The 20718-nt window shown below is 39.2% G+C and overlaps 2 non-coding genes across 2 annotated transcripts; one reads left to right on the forward strand and one right to left on the reverse strand.

Moving 5' to 3' along the window:
• The first annotated feature begins 8997 nt into the window (after nucleotides 1-8997).
• LOC148567361 (small nucleolar RNA R71) lies at nucleotides 8998-9105 on the forward strand. The gene has a single exon (XR_015882681.1). It is a non-coding gene; the product is annotated as a small nucleolar RNA R71 (small nucleolar RNA).
• Nucleotides 9106-18391: 9286 nt separating this feature from the next.
• Nucleotides 18392-18497, reverse strand: LOC148567362 (small nucleolar RNA R71). Its single transcript, XR_015882411.1, has one exon. It is a non-coding gene; the product is annotated as a small nucleolar RNA R71 (small nucleolar RNA).
• Nucleotides 18498-20718: the final 2221 nt, after the last annotated feature.

Consider the following 20718-nt stretch of genomic DNA (forward strand, 5'->3'; position numbering starts at 1 on the left):
CTAAAGAGGAAGCTAAGGGAAGCTAAAGCACAACTCTCTGGAGAAAATCTGACAAAAATTTTTGAAAAAGAAGAAGACAATATGGCCAAAAATAATAATAACGCAAGGAGGATGCTTGGTGACTTTACTGCACCTAATTCCAATTTACATGGAAGAAGCATCTCCATCCCTGCCATTGGAGTAAACAACTTTGAGCTGAAACCTCAATTAGTTTCTCTGATGCAGCAGAACTGCAAGTTTTATGGACTTCCATCTGAAGATCCTTTTCAGTTCTTAACTGAATTCTTGCAGATCTGTGATACTGTCAAGACTAATGGAGTAGATCCTGAAGTCTACAGGCTCATGCTTTTCCATTTTGCTGTGAGAGACAGAGCTAGAATATGGTTAGATTCTCAACCTAAAGATAGCCTGAACTCTTGGGATAAGCTGGTCACGGCTTTCTTAGCCAAGTTCTTTCCTCCTCAAAAGCTGAGTAAGCTTAGAGTGGATGTTCAAACCTTCAGACAGAAAGAAGGTGAATCCCTCTATGAAGCTTTGGAGAGATATAAGCAACTGACCAAAAAATGTCCCTCTGACATGCTTTCAGAATGGACCATCCTGGATATATTCTATGATGGTCTGTCTAAATTAGCTAAGATGTCATTGGATACTTCTGCAGGTGGATCTATTCACCTAAAGAAAACGCCTGCAGAAGCTCAAGAAATTATTGACATGGTTGCTAACAACCAGTTTATGTACACTTCTGAGAGGAATCCTGTGAGTAATGGGATGCCTCAGAAGAAGGGAGTTCTTGAAATTGATACTTTGAATGTCATATTGGCTCAGAATAAAATATTGACTCAGCAAGTCAATGTGATTTCTCAGAGTCTGAATGGAATGCAAGCTGCATCCAACAGTACTCAAGAGGCATCTTCTGAAGAAGAGGCTTATGATCCTGAGAACCCTGCAATAGTAGAGGTAAATTACATGGGTGAACCCTATGGAAACACTTATAATCCCTCATGGAGAAATCACCCAAATCTCTCATGGAAGGATCAACAAAAGCCTCAACAAGGCTTTAATAATGGTGGAAGAAACAGGTTTAGCAATAGCAAGCCTTTTCCATCATCCACTCAGCAACAGACAGAGAACTCTGAACAAAATACCTCTAATTTAGCAAACTTAGTCTCTGATCTATCTAAGGCCACTCTGAGTTTCATGAATGAAACAAGGTCCTCCATTAGAAATTTCGAGGCACAAGTGGGCCAGCTGAGTAAGAAGATCACTGAAACCCCTCCTAGTACTCTCCCAAGCAATACAGAAAAGAATCCAAAGAGAGATTGCAAGGCCATTGATATAACCATCATGGCCGAATCCAAGGAGGAAGGGGAGGACGTGAATCCCAAGGAGGAAGACCTCCTGGGACGTCCAGTGATCAACAAGGAGTTTCCCTTTGAGGAACCAAAGGAATCTGAGACTCATCTAGAGACCATAGAGATTCTATTGAACCTCCTTATGCCATTCATGAGCTCTGATGAGGATTCCTCTTCTGAAGAGAATGAGGATGTTACTGAAGAGCAAGTTGCCAAGTTCCTTGGTGCAATCATGAAGCTGAGTGCCAATTTATTTGGTAATGAGACTTGGGGAGATGAACCTCCCCTATTCACCAATGAACTAAATGCATTGGATCAACTGAGATTACCTCAGAAGAAATAGGATCCTGGAAAGTTCCTAATACCTTGTACCATAGGCACCATGACCTTTGAGAAGGCTCTATGTGACCTGGGGTTAGGAATAAACCTCATGCCACTCTCTGTAATGGAGAAACTGGGAATCTTTAAGGTACAAGCTGCTAGAATCTCATTAGAGATGGCAGACAATTCCAGAAAATAGGCTTATGGACAAGTAGAGGACATGTTAGTAAAGGCTGAAGGCCTTTACATCCCTGCTGATTTCATAATCCTAGATACTGGGAAGGATGAGGATGAATCCATCATCATTGGAAGACCCTTCCTAGCTACAGCAAGAGCTATGATTGATGTGGACAGAGGAGAATTGATCCTTCAACTAAATGAGGATAACCTTGTGTTTAAAACTCAAGGATCTCTCTCTGTAACCATGGAGAGGAAGCATGAAAAGCTTCTCTCACTGCAGAGTCAACCAAAGCCCCCACAGTCAAACTCTAAGTTTGGTGTTGGGAGGCCTCAACCAAACTCTAAGTTTGGTGTTGAACTCCCATATCCAAACTCTAAGTTTGGTGTTGGGAGTCTATAAAATTGACCTGATCACCTGTGTGGCTCCATGAGAGCCCACTGTCAAGCTATTGACATTAAAGAAGCGCTTGTTAGGAGGCAACCCAATGTTATTTAATCATTTTTATTTTATTTTCTCTTTGTTATTTCATGTTTTATTAGGTTGATGATCATGTGGAGTCACAAAAACTACTAAAAAATCAAAAACAGAATGAAAAATAGCACACCCTGGAGGAAGGACTTACTGACGTTTAAACGCCAGTAAGGAGCATCTGGCTGGCGTTGAACGCCAGAACAGAGCATGGATCTGGCGTTGAACGCCAGAAACAAGCATAGAACTGGCGTTCAACGCCAGAAACATGCTACATCTGGGCGTTGAACGCCCAGAACAAGCATCAATTTGGCGTTTAAACGCCAGAATTGCATGCAAAGGCATTTTACATGCCTCAAAGGTACAGGGATGTAAATCCTTGACACCTCAGGATCTGTGGACCCACAGGATCATCTCAGCATCTGTGGACCCCACAGGATCCCCACCTACCTCCACTCATACTCTTCCCTCTTCTCATTCATCCTCTTTTCCCAATAAATACCCTTCCCCAAAACCCTTCACCAATCACCTCAAGCTCACTTCCCTACTACCCCTTCACCACTCACATCCATCCACTCTTCCCCATAAACCTACCCCATAAACCCCACCTACCTTCAAAATTCAAAATCACTTTCCCACCCAAACCCACCCCATATGGCCGAACCTTAACCCCTCTCCCTCCACTATATAAACCTCTCCATTCTTCTTCATTCTCACACAACACAACCCTCTCATCCCCTTCCTGGCCGAAACACAACCTTCTCTCCCTCTCTTCCATATCTTCTTCTTCTTCTTCTTTTCTTTCTTCTCTTGCTCGAGGGCGAGTAATATTCTAAGTTTGGTATGGTAAAAGCATAAGCTTTTTGTTTTTCCATTACCATTGATGGCACCTAAGACCGGAGAATCCTCTAGAAAAGGGAAAGGGAAGACAAAAGCTTCCACCTCCGAGTCATGGGAGATGGAAAGATTCATCTCCAAAGCCCATCAAGACTACTTCTATGATATTATGGCCAAGAAGAAGGTGATCCCCGAGGTCCCTTTCAAACTCAAGAAAAATGAGTATCCGGAGATCCGACATGAGATCCAAAGAAGAGGTTCGAAAGTTCTAACAAACCCCATCCAACAAGTTGGAATTCTAATGGTTCAAGAGTTCTATGCTAATGCATGGATCACTAGGAACCATGATCAAAGTAAGAACCCGAACCCAAAGAATTATCTCACCATGGTTCGGGGAAAATACTTAGATTTTAGTCCGGAAAATGTGAGGTTGGCGTTCAACTTGCCAATGATGGAAGAGAGCGCACGCCCCTACACAAGGAGAGTCAACTTTGATCAAAGGTTGGACCAAGTCCTCATGGACATATGTGTGGAAGGAGCTCAATGGAAGATTGACTCAAAAGGCAAACCGGTTCAACTGAGAAGACTGGACCTTAAGCCTGTAGCTAGAGGATGGTTGGAGTTCATTCAACGCTCAATCATTCCCACTAGCAACCGGTCTGAAGTTACTATAGACCGGGCCATCATGATCCATAGCATCATGATTGGAGAAGAGGTGGAAGTTCATGAGATTATACCTCAAGAACTCTACAAGGTGGCTGACAAGTCCTCCACTATGGCAAGGTTAGCTTTTCCTCACCTCATTTGCCATCTATGCAATTCGGCTGGGATTGACATAGAGGGAGATATCCTCATTGATGAGGATAAGCCCATCACTAAGAAAAGGATGGAGCAAACAAGAGAGCCTATTCATGGATCTTAAGAGACGCATGAAGAAGCTCATCACCAAGAAATCCCTGAGATGCCTCAAGGATGCACTTTTCTCCACAGAACTTTTGGAGCAAATCAACACCTCCCTAGGAGAACTGAGTTCCAACATGGGAAAATTAAGGGTGGAACATCAAGAGCACTCCATCATCTTTCATGAAATTAGAGAAGATCAAAGAGCAATGAGGGAGGAGCAACAAAGACAAGGAAGAGACATAGAAGAGCTCAAGGACATCATTGGTTCCTCAAGAAGGAAATGCCACTATCACTAAGGTGGACTCATTCCTTGTTCTTAAATTTTCTATTTTTCATTTTCTTATGTTAAATGTTTATCTATGTTTGTGTCTTTATTACATGATCATTAGTGTCTAAGTGTCTATGCCTTAAAGTAGCGAATATGAATCCATCAGCTCTCTTAAATGAAAAATGTTTTAAAAACAAAAGAACAAGAAGTACATGGTTTCGAATTTATCCTTGAACTTAGTCTAATTATATTGATGTGGTGACAATACTTTTTGTTTTCTGAATGAATGCTTGAACAGTGCATACGTCTTTTGAAGTTGTTGTTTAAGAATGTTAAATATGTTGGCTCTTGAAAGAATAATGATAAGGAGAAATGTTATTTGATAATCTGAAAAATCATAAAATTGATTCTTGAAGCAAGAAAAAGCAGTGAATACAGAAAGCTTGCAGGAAAAAAAAAAGAAGAAAAATGGAAAAAAAAAAAGAGAAAGAAAAAGAAAAAGCAAGCAGAAAAAGCCGAAAGCTCGTAAAACCAAAAGGCAAGAGCAAAAAGCCAATAACCCTTAAAACCAAAAGGCAAGGGTAAATAAAAGGGATCCCAAGGCTTTGAGCATTAGTGGATAGGAGGGCCTAAAGGAATAAAATCCTGGCCTAAGTGGCTAAACCAAGCTGTCCCTAACCATGTGCTTGTGGCGTGAAGGTGTCAAGTGAAAACTTAAGACTGAGCGGTTAAATTCAAGGTCTAAAGCAAAAAAAGAGTGTGCTTAAGAACCCTGGACACCTCTAATTGGGGACTTTAGCAAAGCTGAGTCACAATCTAAAAAGGTTCACCCAGTTTTGTGTCTATGGCATTTATGTATCCGGTGGTAATACTGGAAAACAAAGTGCTTAGGGCCACGGCCAAGACTCATAAAGTAGCTGTGTTCAAGAATCAACATACTGAACTAGGAGAATCAATAACACTATCTGAACTCTAAGTTCCTATAGACGCCAATCATTCTGAACTTCAATGAATAAAGTGAGATGCCAAAACTATTCAAGAGGCAAAAAGCTACAAGTCCCGCTCAACTGCTTGGAGCTATGTTTCATTGATAGTTTGGAATTTATAGTATATTCTCTTCTTTTTATCCTATTTGATTTTCAGTTGCTTGGGGACAAGCAACAATTTAAGTTTGGTGTTGTGATGAGCGGATAATTTATACGCTTTTTGGCATTGTTTTTAGTATATTTTTAGTACGATCTAGTTACTTTTAGGGATGTTTTTATTAGTTTTTATATTAAATTCACATTTCTGGACTTTACTATGAGTTTGTGTGTTTTTCTGTGATTTCAGATATTTTCTGGCTGAAATTGAGGGACTTGAGCAAAAATCAGATTCAGAGGTTGAAGAAGGACTGTTGATGCTGTTGGATTCTGACCTTCTTTCACTCAAAGTGGATTTTCTGGAGCTACAGAACTCCAAATGGCGCGCTCTTAATGGCGTTAAAAAGTAGACATCCAGAGCTTTCCATCAATATATAATAGTCCATACTTTGCCCGAGTTTAGATGACGCAAAAGGGCGTTGAACGCCAGTTCTACGCTGCAGTCTGGAGTTAAACGCCAGAAACACGTCACGAACCCGAGTTGAACGCCAAAAACACGTTACAACTTGGCGTTCAACTCCAAAAGAAGCCTCTGCACATGTAAACTTCAAGCTCAGCCCAAGCACACACCAAGTGGGCCCCGGAAGTGGATTTATGAATCAATTACTTATTTCTGTAAATCCTAGTAACTAGTTTAGTATAAATAGGACTTTTTACTATTGTATTAGACATCTTGGGGACGTCTAGTTCTTAGATCATGGGGGCTAGCCATTCGGCCGTGCTTGAACCTTTCACTTATGTATTTTTCAACGGTAGAGTTTCTGTACTCCATAGATTAAGGTGTAGAGCTCTACTGTTCCTCATGATTTAATACAAAGTACTACTGTTTTATATTCAATTCAACTTATTCCGCTTCTAAGATATCCATTCGCACCCAAGAACATGATGAATGTGATGATTATGTGACGCTCATCATCATTCTCACTTATGAACGCGTGCCTGACAAACACTTCCGTTCTACATGCAAACAAGCTAGAATGAGTATCTCTTAGATATCTAATACAGAGGACCGAGTCCGAGATATTAGAATCTTCGTGGTATAAGTTAGAACCTATGGATGGCCATTCCTGAGATCCGGAAAGTCTAAACCTTGTCTGTGGTATTTCGAGTAGGATCCGGGAAGGGATGGCTGTGACGAACTTCAAACTCGCGAGTGCTGGGCATAGTGACAGACGCAAAAGGAGGGTGAATCCTATTCCAGTATGATCGAGAACCTCCAGATGATTAGCCGTGCCGTGACAGAGCATTTGGACCTTTTTCACAGAGAGGATGGGATGTAGCCATTGACAACGGTGATGCCCTATATAAAGCTTGCCATGGAAAGGAGTAGGAATGATTGGATGAAGACAGCAGGAAAGCAGAGGTTCAGAGGAACGAAAGCATCTCTATACGCTTATCTGAAATTCTCACCAATGATTTGTATAAGTATTTCTATCTTTATTTTCTGTTTAATTATTATTATTATTCGAAAACTCCATAACCATTTGATATCCGCCTGACTGAGATTTACAAGATGACCATAGCTTGCTTCATACCAACAATCTCCGTGGGATCGACCCTTACTCACGTAAGGTTTTATTACTTGGACGACCTAGTGCACTTGCTGGTTAGTTGTATCGAAGTTGTGACAGATTATGAATTAAGATTAGAGCACCAAGTTTTTGGAGCCATTACTAGGGATCACAATTTCGTGCACCAATCATCAACCTACAGAAAACTTAAAATAACAAAAGAAAATAGAAATTTAATATAGATAGTTAAAGATTGGGTTGCCTCCCAACAAGCGCTTCTTTAATGTCAATAGCTTGACAGTGGCTCTCATGGAGCCTCACAAATATTTAGAGCAATGTTGGAACCTCCCAACACCAAACTTAGAGTTTGAATGTGGGGGTTCAACACCAAACTTAAAGTTTGGTTGTGGCCTCCCAACACCAAACTTATAGTTTGACTGTGGGGCTCTGTTTTTCTCTGTATTGAGAGAAGCTCTTCATGCTTCCTCTCCATGGTTACAGAGGGGTATCCTTGAGCTTTAAACACAAGGGAGTCTTCATTCACTTGAATGATCAATTCTCCTCTGTCAACATCAATCACAGCTTTTGCTGTCGCTAGGAAGGGTCTGCCAAGGATGATGGATTCATCCATACACTTCCCAGTCTCTAGGATTATGAAGTCAGCAGGGATGTAATGGTATTCAACCTTTACCAAGACATCCTCTACAAGTCTATAAGCCTGTTTCTTTGCATTGTCTGCCATCTTTAGTGAGATTCTAGCAGCTTGTACCTCAATGATCCCTAGTTTCTCCATGACAGAGAGAGGCATAAGGTTTATACTTGATCCTAGGTCACACAAAGCCTTTTCAAAGGTCATGGTACCTATGGTACAAGGTATTGAGAATTTTCCAGGATCTTGTCTCTTCAGAGGTAATCTCTGCCTAGTCAAGTCATCCAGTTCTTTGATGAGCAATGGAGGTTTATCCTCCCAAGTCTCATTACCAAACAACCTGGCATTTAGCTTCATGATTGCTCCAAGGTACTCAGCAACTTGCTCTTCAGTAACATCTTCATCCTCTTCAGAGGAAGAATACTCATCAGAGCTCATGAATGGCAAAAGTAAATTCAATAGAATCTCTATGGTCTCAGTGTGAGCCTCAGATTCCCATGGTTCCTCATTCGGGAACTCCATGGAGGCCAGTGGACGTCCATTGAGGTCTTCCTCAATGGAGATCACTGCCTCTTCCTCCTCTCCAGGTTCGGCCATGTGAGACGTGTTTATGGCCTTGCACTCTCTCTTTGGATTCTCTTCTGTATTGCTTGGGAGAGTACTAGGAGGGAGTTCAGTAATTTTCTTACTCAGCTGACCCACTTGTGCCTCCAAATTTTTAATGGAGGACCTTGTTTCAGTCATGAAACTTTGAGTGGTTTTGATTAGATCAGAGACAATGGTTGCTAAGTCAGAGTGGCTTTGCTTAGAATTCTCTGTCTATTGCTGAGAAGATGGTGGAAAAGGTTTGCCATTGCTAAACCTATTTCTTCCACCATTACTGTTGTTGAAACCTTGTTGAGGTCTCTGTTGATCCTTCCATGAGAGATTTGGATGATTTCTCCATGAAGGATTATAGGTGTTTCCATAGGGTTCTCCCATGTAATTCACCTCTTCCATTGCTGGGTTCTCAGGATCATAAGCTTCTTCTTCAGAGGAAGCTTCCTTAGTACTGCCTGTTGCTGCTTGCATTCCAAACAGACTCTGAGAAATTATATTGACTTGTTGGGTCAATATTTTATTCTGAGCCAATATGGCATTCAGAGTATCAATCTCAAGAACTCCCTTCTTCTGAGTTGTCCCATTATTCACAGGATTCCTTTCAGAAGTGTGCATGAATTGGTTATTTGCAACCATTTCAATGAGTTACTGAGCTTCTGCAGGCGTCTTCTTCAGATGAAGAGATCCTCCAGCAGAGCTATCCAATGATATATTGGATAGTTCAGATAGACCATCAGAGAAGATACCTATGATGCTCCATTCAGAAAGCATGTCAGAAGGACACCTTCTGATCAATTGTTTGTATCTTTCCCAAGCTTCATAGAGGGATTCACCTTCCTTCTGTCTGAAGGTTTGGACTTCCACTCTAAGCTTGCTCAATTTTTGAGGTGGAAAGAACTTTGCCAAGAAAGCATTGACTAGCTTTTCCCAAGAGTTCAGGCTTTCTTTAGGTTGTGAATCCAACCATGTCCTAGCTCTGTCTCTTACAGCAAAAGGAAAGACCATAAGTCTGTAGACTTCAGGGTCAACCCCATTGGTCTTGACAGTGTCACAGATTTGCAAGAATGCAGCTAAGAACTAATGAGGATCTTCCAATGGAAGTCCATGAAACTTGCAATTCTGTTGCATTAGAGAAACTAATTGAGGCTTAATCTCAAAGTTGTTTGCTTCAATGGAAGGGATTGAGATGCTTCTCCCATAGAAGTCAGGAGTAGGTGCAGTAAAGTCACCAAGCACCTTCCTTGCATTGTTGGCATTGTTGTTTTCGGCTGCCATTGTTTCTTCTTCTTTGAAAAGCTCTGTTAGGCCTTCTAGAGAGAATTGTGCTTTAGCTTCTCTTAGCTTTCTCTTCAAGGTCCTTTCAGGTTCAGGATCAGCTTGAACAAGTATGCCTTTATCTTTGCTCCTACTCATATGAAAGAGAAGAGAACAAGAAAGTAGGGAATCCTCTATGTCACAGTATAGAGATTCCTTGAGGTGTCAGAGGAAAAGAAGAATAGAAGGAGGAGGTAGATAGAAGAGAATTCGAACTTATTAAGAGGGATAGAGTTCGAATGGCACCTTAAGGAGGAGTGTTAGTCCCTTAAATAGAAGGATGTGAGAAGAGGGGAAGAATTTTTGAAAATAAATTAAAAAAATTTTGAAATAATTAAAAAGAAATTTGAAAATTTGATTGAGATTTTCGAAAATTAAGATTAGGAAAGAAATTAAGTGATTTTTGAAAAGATTTTGAAATTAGAAATTAAAAAGATATGATTGAGAGTTAATTTTGAAAAAGATGTGATTGAGAAGATATGATTGAGAAGATATAATTGAAAATCAAATTAAAAAAAGAAAGTTTTAAAATTAAAGTTGATTACTTGACTAACAAGAAATTAAAAGATATGATTCTAAAATTTAAAATTTGATCCTTTCTTAATAGGCAAGTAACAACTTGAAAATTTTGAAGTAAATCATTAATTATAGCAAGGATATTCGAAAATTATAAAAATAAAAAATGGAAAGAAATTGATTTTGAAAGGATATGATTGAAAAGATATGATTTGAAAAAGATTTGAATTAAAAACAAAATCTTCCCTCTAGTGTCCTTCTGGCGTTAAACGCCCAGAATGGCGTCTATTCTGGCGTTTAATGGCCAAAATCCTACCTTTTTGGGCGTTAAACGCCCAGCCAGGTACCCTGGCTGGCGTTTAAACGCCAGTTTTCCTTCTTCACTGGGCGTTTTGAACACCCAGCTTTTTCTGTTTGATTCCTCTGCTGAATGTTCTGAATCTTCAATTCTCTGTATTATTAGCTTGAAAAGACACAATTTTGAAAATATTTTTGAATTTTTAATGATGAGAAACAATAAAAAATGCAACTAAGATCAAATAAATAATGCATGCAAGACACCAAACTTAAGAATTGACACTAAGATACATAAAATATTTTTGATTTTTATGATTTTAAAATTTTTTTGTGATTTTTCGAAAATTATATAGAAAAGAGAATAAAGAGATTCAAAACTTTTTAATAAGAATTCCAGGAATCATGCAATGTTAGTCTAAAGCTTCAGTCCAAAAAGGATTAGACATGGCTAGTCAAGCGTCAGCAGGACATTACATTCAAAAGCTAAATTGATGAGAATCAATCAGCTTTTGTGATGATAAGAACATCACCTTGAAACTCTAGAATTCATTCTTAAAAATTCTGAAAAATAAAAAGAAAAGTACCTAATCTAAGCAACAAGATGAATCGTCAGTTGTCCAAACTCGAACAATCCCCGGGAACGGCACCAAAAACTTGGTGCACGAAATTGTGATCATCAACAATGGCGCCAAAGGACTTGGAGCTCTTAAACGTGAATCACACTTTGTCACAATTCCGCACAACTAACCAGCAAGTGCACTGGGTCGTCCAAGTAATAAACCTTACGTGAGTAAGGGTCGATCCCACGGAGACTGTCAGCTTGAAGCAAGCTATGGTCACCTTGTAAATCTCAGTCAGGCGAATTCAGATGGTGATGGAGAATTGATAATTAAAAGATAAATAAAACATAAAATAAAGATATAGATACTTATGTAATTCTTTGGTTGGAATTTCAGATAAGCGTATGAAGACGCTTTGTTCCTCCTGAACCTCTGTTTTCCTATTGCCTTCTTCCAATCATTCATACTCCTTTCCATGGCAAGCTTTATGTTGGGCATCACCATTGTCAATGGCTACTTCCCGTCCTCTCAGTGAAAATGTTCTACGCACGCTGTCACCCCACGGCTAATCATCTGTTGGTTCTCGATCATGTTGGAATAGGATCCATTGATCCTTTTGCGTTTGTCACACGCCCAACAATCGCGTGTTTGAAGCTCGTCACAGTCATCCCTTCCCAGATCCTACTCAGAATACCATAGACAAGGTTTAGACGTTCCGGATCTCAGGAATGGCCGCCAATAATTCTAGCCTATACCACGAAGGTTCTAATCTTAGATTAGAAACTCAAGAGATACACATTCAAGCTTGTTTGCATGTAGAACGGAAGTGGTTGTCAGTCACGCGTTCATAGGTGAGAATGGTGATGAGTGTCACATAATCATCACATTCATCATGTTCTTGGGTGCGAATGAGTATCTTGGAGAAGAAATAGACTTGAGTTGAATAGGAAAACAATAGTACTTGTATTAATTCATGAAGAACAGCAGAGCTCCACACCTTAATCTATGGTGTGTAGAAACTCCACCGTTGAAAATACAAAAGTGATAATGGTGTAAGCATGGCCGAATGGCCAGCCTCCAAGGTCTAGGGACTAAACATCCAAAGATGTGTGTCAAAATACAATAATAAAAGGTCCTATTTATAGAGAACTAGTAGCCTAGGGTTACAGAAATAAGTAATTAATACAGAAATCTTCTTCCGGGCCCACTTGGTGTGTGCTTGGGCTGAGCATTGAAGCTTCTATGTGTAGAGACTTTTCTTGGAGTTAAACGCCAGCTTTTGTGCCAGTTTGGGCGTTTAACTCCAGCTTTTGTGCCAGTTCTAGCGTTAAACGCCATAATTCTTGAGCTGACTTGGAACGCCTGTTGGGGCCATCAAATCTCAGACAAAGTATGAACTATTATATATTGCTGGAAAGCCCAGGATGTCTACTTTCCAACACAATTGAGAGCGCACCAATTGGGCTTCTGTAGCTCCAGAAAATCCACTTCGAGTGCAGGGAGGTCAGAATCCAACAGCATCTGCAGTCCTTTTTCAGCCTCTGAATCAGATTTTTGCTCAGGTCCCTCAATTTCAACCAGAAAATACCTGAAATCATAGAAAAACACACAAACTCATAGTGAAGTCCAGAAAAGTGATTTTTAAATAAAAACTAATAAAAATATAATAAAAACTAACTAAAATATTCTAAAAACATACTAAAAACAATGCCAAAAAGCGTATAAATTATCCGCTCATCATTAACCCCCTAATAATGGAGTAAAGTCAAGTGAGAGTAACTAACTTGAGTCACAAGTCCTAGTCTCTCCCTAGGAAAGTCTAGCTTTAGTGCGCTCCAAGTCAATTAGCAATTCTCAATTCCTAGTCAACAATTGATATTCACTACTCAAGTGTCTCCAATAACTCAACCCCTAAGCCAAGTGAGAGAAATCTACTCCATAGCTAGTGTTGTCATTATCACAAATAATTGGTAGGCAATCATAAAAGACATGATGAAATTGAGAGAAGAAAATTGAATTAAAGCTATCTAATCCAAACAATCATCAACAATCAAGCAATTGAATGAAATTCCTCAATTCATTAATCACAATTCAAGGTAGCAAAGTCACAAATCTAGATCCAAGAGATTGAATCAGAACAACACTAACTGAGAGTAGAAGAAGAGTAGATCTACAACTTGTATCAAAGCAAAAGTGAATTAGCAATGGATCTCACCAAGAAATCAAAGGAGAATTGCAATAGAGAAGGTGAAATCCTAGAGAGAAGTTGGAGTTTCTCTCTCTAAAAACAAAATGTAACTAACTACCCAAAATATCTAGGATTATCACCAATTGTCCTAACCCCCCTAATCCTTGATCTTCTTAAGCTTTTTCCTCCAAAATTCTGGTCCAAAAGTGGGCCTAGCACTCCCAGAAATCACTGGCCACGTTTTCCTTTTAAAAAATTACGTGCGCACATCGGCGCGTAGGCGCACAGTACGCGTACGCGCACCTGGGAATTTTTGCCACCTACGCGCAGGCGTGCAGTGCGCGCGTGTGTCGAAGGAAATATGGCCCAGCCATATAAGCGCGCCGGCTTCTCGTTTGGCTCCACTGCGCCGGCTCTGAGTGTGCACATCCGCGCGTACGCGCATGGTGCACGCGCGCACCCATGTCCAAACTTCAAAACTTTAATTTATTCCGTGCTCCTTCCACTCATGCATGCTCCCTTCACTCCTCTTAGCCATTTTTGCCCTATAACTTCTGAAACCACTTAACAAACGGATCAAGACATCGAATGGTAATAGAGGAGGATTACAATGTATCAATTTTTGATGCAAAAGAAGCATGTTTTGATCTATGAGGCAAAGTAGGGGGAGGAACACAAAAATTATGCAGTTTTATATGAATAAGTGTGAAAGATTATTGATAAAACCCTTAAAATTTACACATGATAAACCCTAAAAATGGGGTTTATCACCTAGGTAAAGTAATTAGTGACGCTTGAGTTATCTAATTCCTTTGTTGATTGATAATTAGAAGTTGCTAATTGATTTGGATACCACTAAAGCTACTCTTTCCCTTGGGAGTTGGCTAGGACTTGTGGAATCATGTTAGTTCATCCACTTGACTTTCCTCCATGGTTAGAGGTTAACTAAGTGGTAGCAATGGACAATTTGTGGTCACAATTGAGGAGGATAACTAGGATAGGACTTCTAATTCTCATTCCTTGCCAAGAGCTTTTCTAGTTGTTAGTTTATTTTCATTGCCATTTACATTTCATGTCTCTTATCCCAAAAATCCCAAAACATAACTCATAACCAAAAACAAGGACACTTTATTGTAATTCCTAGGGAGAACGACCCGAGGTTCAATACTTCGGTTTATAAATTTAGGGGTTTGTACTTTTGACAAATAATGTTTTGTATGAAAGAATTATTGTTGGTTTAGAAATTATACTTTACAACGATAATTTATTGTGATTTCTAAACCATAAATTTTCCGTTCATCAAAATGGTGCCGTTGCCGGGGAATTGCAATGGTGTTGTGTTATTAGTTATTGTACATATGTGAATATTGTGAGTAGCTTGCTTGTTTGATTTAGTAGTTAGATTTTATCTTCTTGTTTTTGTGCCTTCATTTTTGTCATCGCTATCATGAATTCTCACTTTGGCTATGAGTTTGGTTCTCACTATGTTTTAGGAAATGTGGATTTTAATGACAACATGTACCAAGGATAGAACACTTCAAGATGGGAGGAGCCTCAAGGAATTGATCACTCCTATTGGCAACAACCTCCGGATACGTATAGGTATAACTTCCACCCTAATGCATGTCAAATTCAATGGCTATGGTGAATCTTTTTATGATAATCAAGTACCACCATCCTATGCCTATGACTCTTATCCTCAGCATGAACCTCAACCATACTCACAAGCCTTTCCATACCAAGCACCTCCCTATGACCCACATCCATCATATGACCAATCACCCATACCATATTCATATGTCCATTATGAGCAAGAACCTTTAAAACCACCACAACCATATCAAGATTACTACCAGGAACCACCTCAATACACATCATCTCCGTACTATCACCAAGAAGAACCACCTCCCTACTATGAACTCTTTCTCCAAAATAATGAACCCTCTTATCCACCCCAAGCCCCAATAGATGATTCTCTTACCTTGCTACTTCAAGGAAAAGCGGATATGCAAAGGAACACCCTAGAGTTTGTGACTAACTTGACCAAGGTGGTGCATACTTTAGCCTACCAATGCTTGAACACTCAAGGTGCTTCCATAGCCACGTGTGAAGAATCAATTGAAGAGAATAGCATGAAGGAGAGATTGGAGACTCCGGTGGCCAATGAGGGCTGTTATTTTGTATTGGAGCAACTAGAGGAAGCCATGATTGTTGAAAAAGAGGAAGAGGTGGTTGAAGATTTAGGAGATGTTGAAAGTCCATGGGAATGTAGCATCATAGAGCACTCTTCCAAGAAGCTTGATATTGATGTTGAGGAGGGTGCGCAACCTCCAAGGCATATCATAGTTGGAAACTTGGAAGAGGTTTATCAAGAGATGGATTCAATTATAGATGAATTTCTATCTACAAATTCACCATTTCCCATTCGACATGAATTTAAAATTATAGAAGAATGTGCACAACCTCCCATACCCTTAGTGAGCAATGAAGAAGAGAGTGGATCGGAAGAAAGCTACCAAGGGGAAAAGGTTGAAATGGTGTATATCAAAATTGAGGAATATGAAAAGGTTGATCAAGATATGGATTCATTCATCAATGAATTCCTATCCAAAATTGAATCACCTCCCGTTGGGCAAGATGAAGTTCTTGAAGACAACTCCAAGTCAAGTGATAAAGGGGAAAAGGTTGAAATTGAAGAAGCTTGCGAAGAGGTGGATATAGTCAAGGAAGAGCATAAAGGAGTGGAGCTTGTGATGCGTGAGCATCTTTCCTATTTTTTCCTAGTAAATTTGCATGTAATTTTGTTGAGTTTAATTAAGAATTAATTATATTTTAGCCACTATGGATGCTATTTTGAGTTTTGTGCAATACTATTTATTTTAGGTAGCATTCGGCTGGATATGATGGAGTTTCTGCAGCACAAGAATCAAAGGAGATGGCAGCAAGGAGCAACGCGTACGCGTGACTGACGCGTTCGCGTGATTTGAAGATTTTGTCAGCGACGCGTCTGCGTGACCGACGCGACCGCGTGACTCGCGAAAAAGACCATCGACGCGTACGCGTGACTGACGCGTACGCGTGACATGCGCCACGTGCAGAAAAATACAGAAAACACTGGGGGCGATTTCTGGGCTGTTTTGACCCAGTTTTCAGCCCAGAAAACACAGATTAGAAGCTGCAGAATGGACAAAACAAGTGGTCCCCATCAATCCATTGAAAACTTGATTATTTAAATCAATTCAAATTTAAATTCAAATTTGATTTTTAAATAGGAAAAGATATTATTTTAATTTTAATTTTAGAAATTTAATTTTTAAATTATTAGGATTAGTTATAAAAGGGGATTCAGATCCATCAGATGGGAACTCAGTACATTTTTACCTGAATCCTTATTTTCTACTTTGAACCATGAGCACTTAATCCTCCATTGTTAAGGTTAGGAGCTCTGTCTATTTCTATGGATTGATTTTATTGCTTTTTCTATTTTAATTTACGTATGGATTTATAATTTAAAAATTATTTTCGCTCTTTATTTTATGAATTTGGGTGGAACGGAAGTATGACCCTCTTTCTATTTGAGTTGTTGTATAACTTGGAAAAGCTCTTTACTTGAACAACAGCTTGAAAACATATTCTCCTAAATTTTAATTATCTGGATTTAACGGGATACGTGACATATAATCCTTTTATTTTTAGGTAATTAGAGTTTTTGTGGCATATAAACTGGAATTTGATCATCACTCTCTAATTGGAATTAATTGACCAAGGAATTGGCTTTTGATGAATTTTAGAGGATTCTAGGAAGGTCTAAGGAATTAGGGTCTAGTCACATATAGTTTGCCATAAATTAAATCCTACATAATTAAAATAGTTAGTAAGAAAGGTTAATCCGGAAGAATAGATAACTCTGAAGCCTTAACTATCTTCTCCATATTTTTTTTCAAAGTATTTACTTGCCTTTCTTCAATATTCTTTATATTGTTTAATGTCTTTTATATTGCTTCTCAATACCATTTTCTGTTTGTCTAACTAGTCCTATCAAACACTATTGTTGCTTAATCCATCAATTCCCGTGGGATCGACCCTTACTCACGTAAGATATTACTTGGTACGACCCGGTGCACTCGCCGGAGATTGACTGTGATTAACAACTATTAGTTGCTTGATTGCTTAGATTAGGCGTTTTAATTTTAATTAGTTTTATTTTATTATTATAAATTTTTATTTTTCATTTTTGATTATTTTCTTTCTCGCGAAATTTTTTTTTCTTTTTCTTCCGTTCTTTCACTCGTAACCCCCCTCCCCTGCGTTTTCATTCTCGTTTCCCATTCCCCTGTCCCCCTTTGCTTTTATTTTTTTTCTTTTGATTTTTCTAAAAACTTACGGTTTTCTTTTTTATTTTTTCGTTTTTGTTTTCTTCAAATTTTTTTATATTATATTAGTTTTGTTTTATCTTTTTTAATTTTTTTTAAAAAAATATTCAATAATAATTTAATACTAATAATTATTTTTTAATTTCTGAAATTAAGTTTGGTGTCCCCTAGTTAGTCTTATTTTAACTTTTCTTATTTAATTTGCCTAATAATTTTGAAAATTTTTAGTAATAATTTTTCTAGTAACTTTTGAATTTTAGTGTTTGTTTGTTTGATTCAATATTTTTATCTCTTTATTCAGGTTACCTCACTGGGAATTCTCTGCACTCTGACGTAGAGAATTCCATCTTTTCTTGTCTTCTGTTTGTTTATGCGCAGAAACAGAGGCAAGGAACATCTCTTAGACTTTAATCCTAAACTTGAAAGAACTTTCAGGCGGCATTTACAACAAGCAAGACTTTACAAGGCTACAGAATCCACTATGGATCCTAACAATAATGCTAATGCCAATGTGGCAAATTCGAACGGGAATGATCAACAGAGGAGTGTGCTTGGCTCTTATTCTGTCCCTACTGTGGATCTCTATGGAAAAAGCATTGTGGTACCTCCTATAGCTGCGAACAACTTTGAGTTGAAGCCACAATTGGTCACCCTGGTGCAATAAAACTGCCAGTATCACGGACTTCCTCATGAAGATCCAAATCAGTTTATTTCTGATTTTCTGCAGATATGTGATACTGTGAAGACAAATGGAGTGAATCATGAGGTATAAAAACTCATGCTCTTCCCATTTGCTCTGAGTGATAAAGCAAAGCTATGGCTAGATTCCCAACCGAAGGAGAGTTTGGATACTTGGGAAAAGGTGGTTACTGAGTTTCTCACTAAATTTTTCCCACCAAAGAAGCTGACTAAGCTTAGGTTGGAGGTTCAGACTTTCAGACAGAAGGAGGGAGAAACTCTTTATGAAGCTTGGGAGAGATACAAGCTATTGACTAGGCAATGCCCTCCAGACATGTTCTCCAAATGGACCCAACTGGATATCTTTTATGAAGGCTTGGGTGAGATGTCTAAGATGAGCCTAGACACTTCTGCAGGCAGTTCATTGTACAAGAAGAAGACACCAGAGGAAACTATTGAGCTGATTGAATTGGTTACAAGCAACCAATATTTATACTCATCTAATAGGAATCCTGTGAACTCTGAGACCCCTCAGAAGAGAGGCGTGTTGGAAGTAGAAGCTGTTAATACTCTTCTTGCTCAGAACAAGCTGATGTCTCAGCAAATAAATCTACTTACTCAATAGATGGGTGGCATACAAGTCTCAGCTATCAACACCCAAAATCCACCACAGGAAGTCTCCTATGACATGGCAGGTAACTTTATGCAAAATGATAATTGTGATTATGCTCAACTCTCTTCTGAACAGGTGAATTACATGGCGAGTGGTCCTAGAAATCCCAACAATGATCCATATTCTAAGACATACAATTATGGATGGAGGAATCACCCAAATTTTGGGTGGAGAGATCAACCTCAGAGACCTCAAAACTTCAACAATAGTTCTCAGGGCGGTTTTCAACAGAACAACAATAATAACCACCAATTTCAGTCTCAGCAACAACAACCACCTCAGCAGGCAAATTTTAAATCTCAAGAAGATTCTAATTGGGAGATGATGATAAGTTTCATGAAAGAAACCAGAGCCTCCATTAGAAACTTGGAGGTGCAAATGGGTCAAATGAGCAAGCAATTACTTGAAAGATCCTCAAATACATTCCCTGGTGATACAGTGGTGAACCCAAGAGAAGATTGCAAGGTTATTCAATTGAGAAGTGGTAATGTAGCCGGTTTTGAGACCAAGGTCAATGAAGATCTAGTTGAAAAGAAAACTCCAGAGGAGAAGAAGGAAGAAGTAGAGCACGCCCCTCCTAAGCGTGCAGACAACCCGTTTCCTGACTCTCTTGACACTTATCCCACCTTACCAAAGGCCCCTGAATACAAGCCAAAAATGCCATATCCTCAGAGGCTTCAGAAGGTGTCCAAAGAGAAGCAATTCTCTAAATTTTTAGATGTCTTCAAGAAGCTGCAGATCAACATTCCTTTTGCAGAGGCTCTGGAGCAAATGCCTCTCTACGCTAAATTTATGAAAGAGTTGTTGACCCACAAGAGGAATTGGAAGGAGCAAGAAACCGTGGTGTTAACCAAGGAATGTAGTGCTATTATTCAATACACCCTTCCTGAGGAGATGCCAGACCTAGGAAGCTTTGTCATTCCTTGCACCATTGGAGAAGTCGGCATTCAGAGAGCTTTATGTGATCTTGGAGCTAGCATCAACCTCATGCCACTTTCAGTGATGAAAAAGCTTCAAATTGAGGAGGTAAAACTTACTCGTATTTCTCTTCAACTTGCTGATCTTTCTATTAAATTACCTGTGGATGTGGTTGAAGATTTACTTGTTAAAGTAGGACCATTTATTTTTCCTGTTGATTTTGTTATATTAGACATGGAAGAGGAGGTAAAACCCTCTATTATACTTGGTAGACCATTTTTAGCTACAGGTAGAGCTCTGATTGATGTGCAAAAGGGTGAATTAACCCTGAGGGTCAACGAATAACAGGTGGTCCTAAATATTTTTGAAGCCCTCAAGCACCCCAATGATTCTGAGGGGTGTATAAAAATAGATGTTATTGAACCACTTGTTCAAGAAGTACTGGAAATTGAGGTACTTGATGATGTTCTGGATCCTATTTCTGAGTGTGAATTAGTTGAAATTGATGATTCACCACCCCAAAAGGAGCTGATGAACACGCCAATCAAGGAGGAGGAAGCCCCCAAGCTTGAGCTCAAACCCTTACCCCCTTCTCTGAAATATGTGTTCTTGGGTAGAAATGATTCATATCCAGTAATTATTAGCTCTTCCCTGAAGCCTGAAGAGGAAGAGGCGCTTGTTTCAGTGCTCAAGAGTTGTAAAACAGCTCTTGGGTGGACCATTAGTGACTTGAAAGGGATTAGTCCAACCAAGTGTATGCACAAGATCCTCCTTGAAGATGATGTCAAACCAGTTGTGCAACCACAAAGGAGACTCAATCCAACTATGAAAGAAGTGGTCCAAAAAGAGGTAATGAAATTATGGGAAGCAGGTATTATTTACCCTATTTCTGACAGTCCTTGGGTATGTCCTGTGCAGGTAGTTCCCAAGAAAGGAGGGATGACAATGATCAAGAATGAAAAGAATGAG

The sequence above is a fragment of the Arachis ipaensis genome, chromosome B4 (assembly GCF_059453495.1).
Source record: "Arachis ipaensis isolate K30076 ecotype BB chromosome B4, ASM5945349v1, whole genome shotgun sequence".
Lineage (NCBI taxonomy): Eukaryota > Viridiplantae > Streptophyta > Magnoliopsida > Fabales > Fabaceae > Arachis > Arachis ipaensis.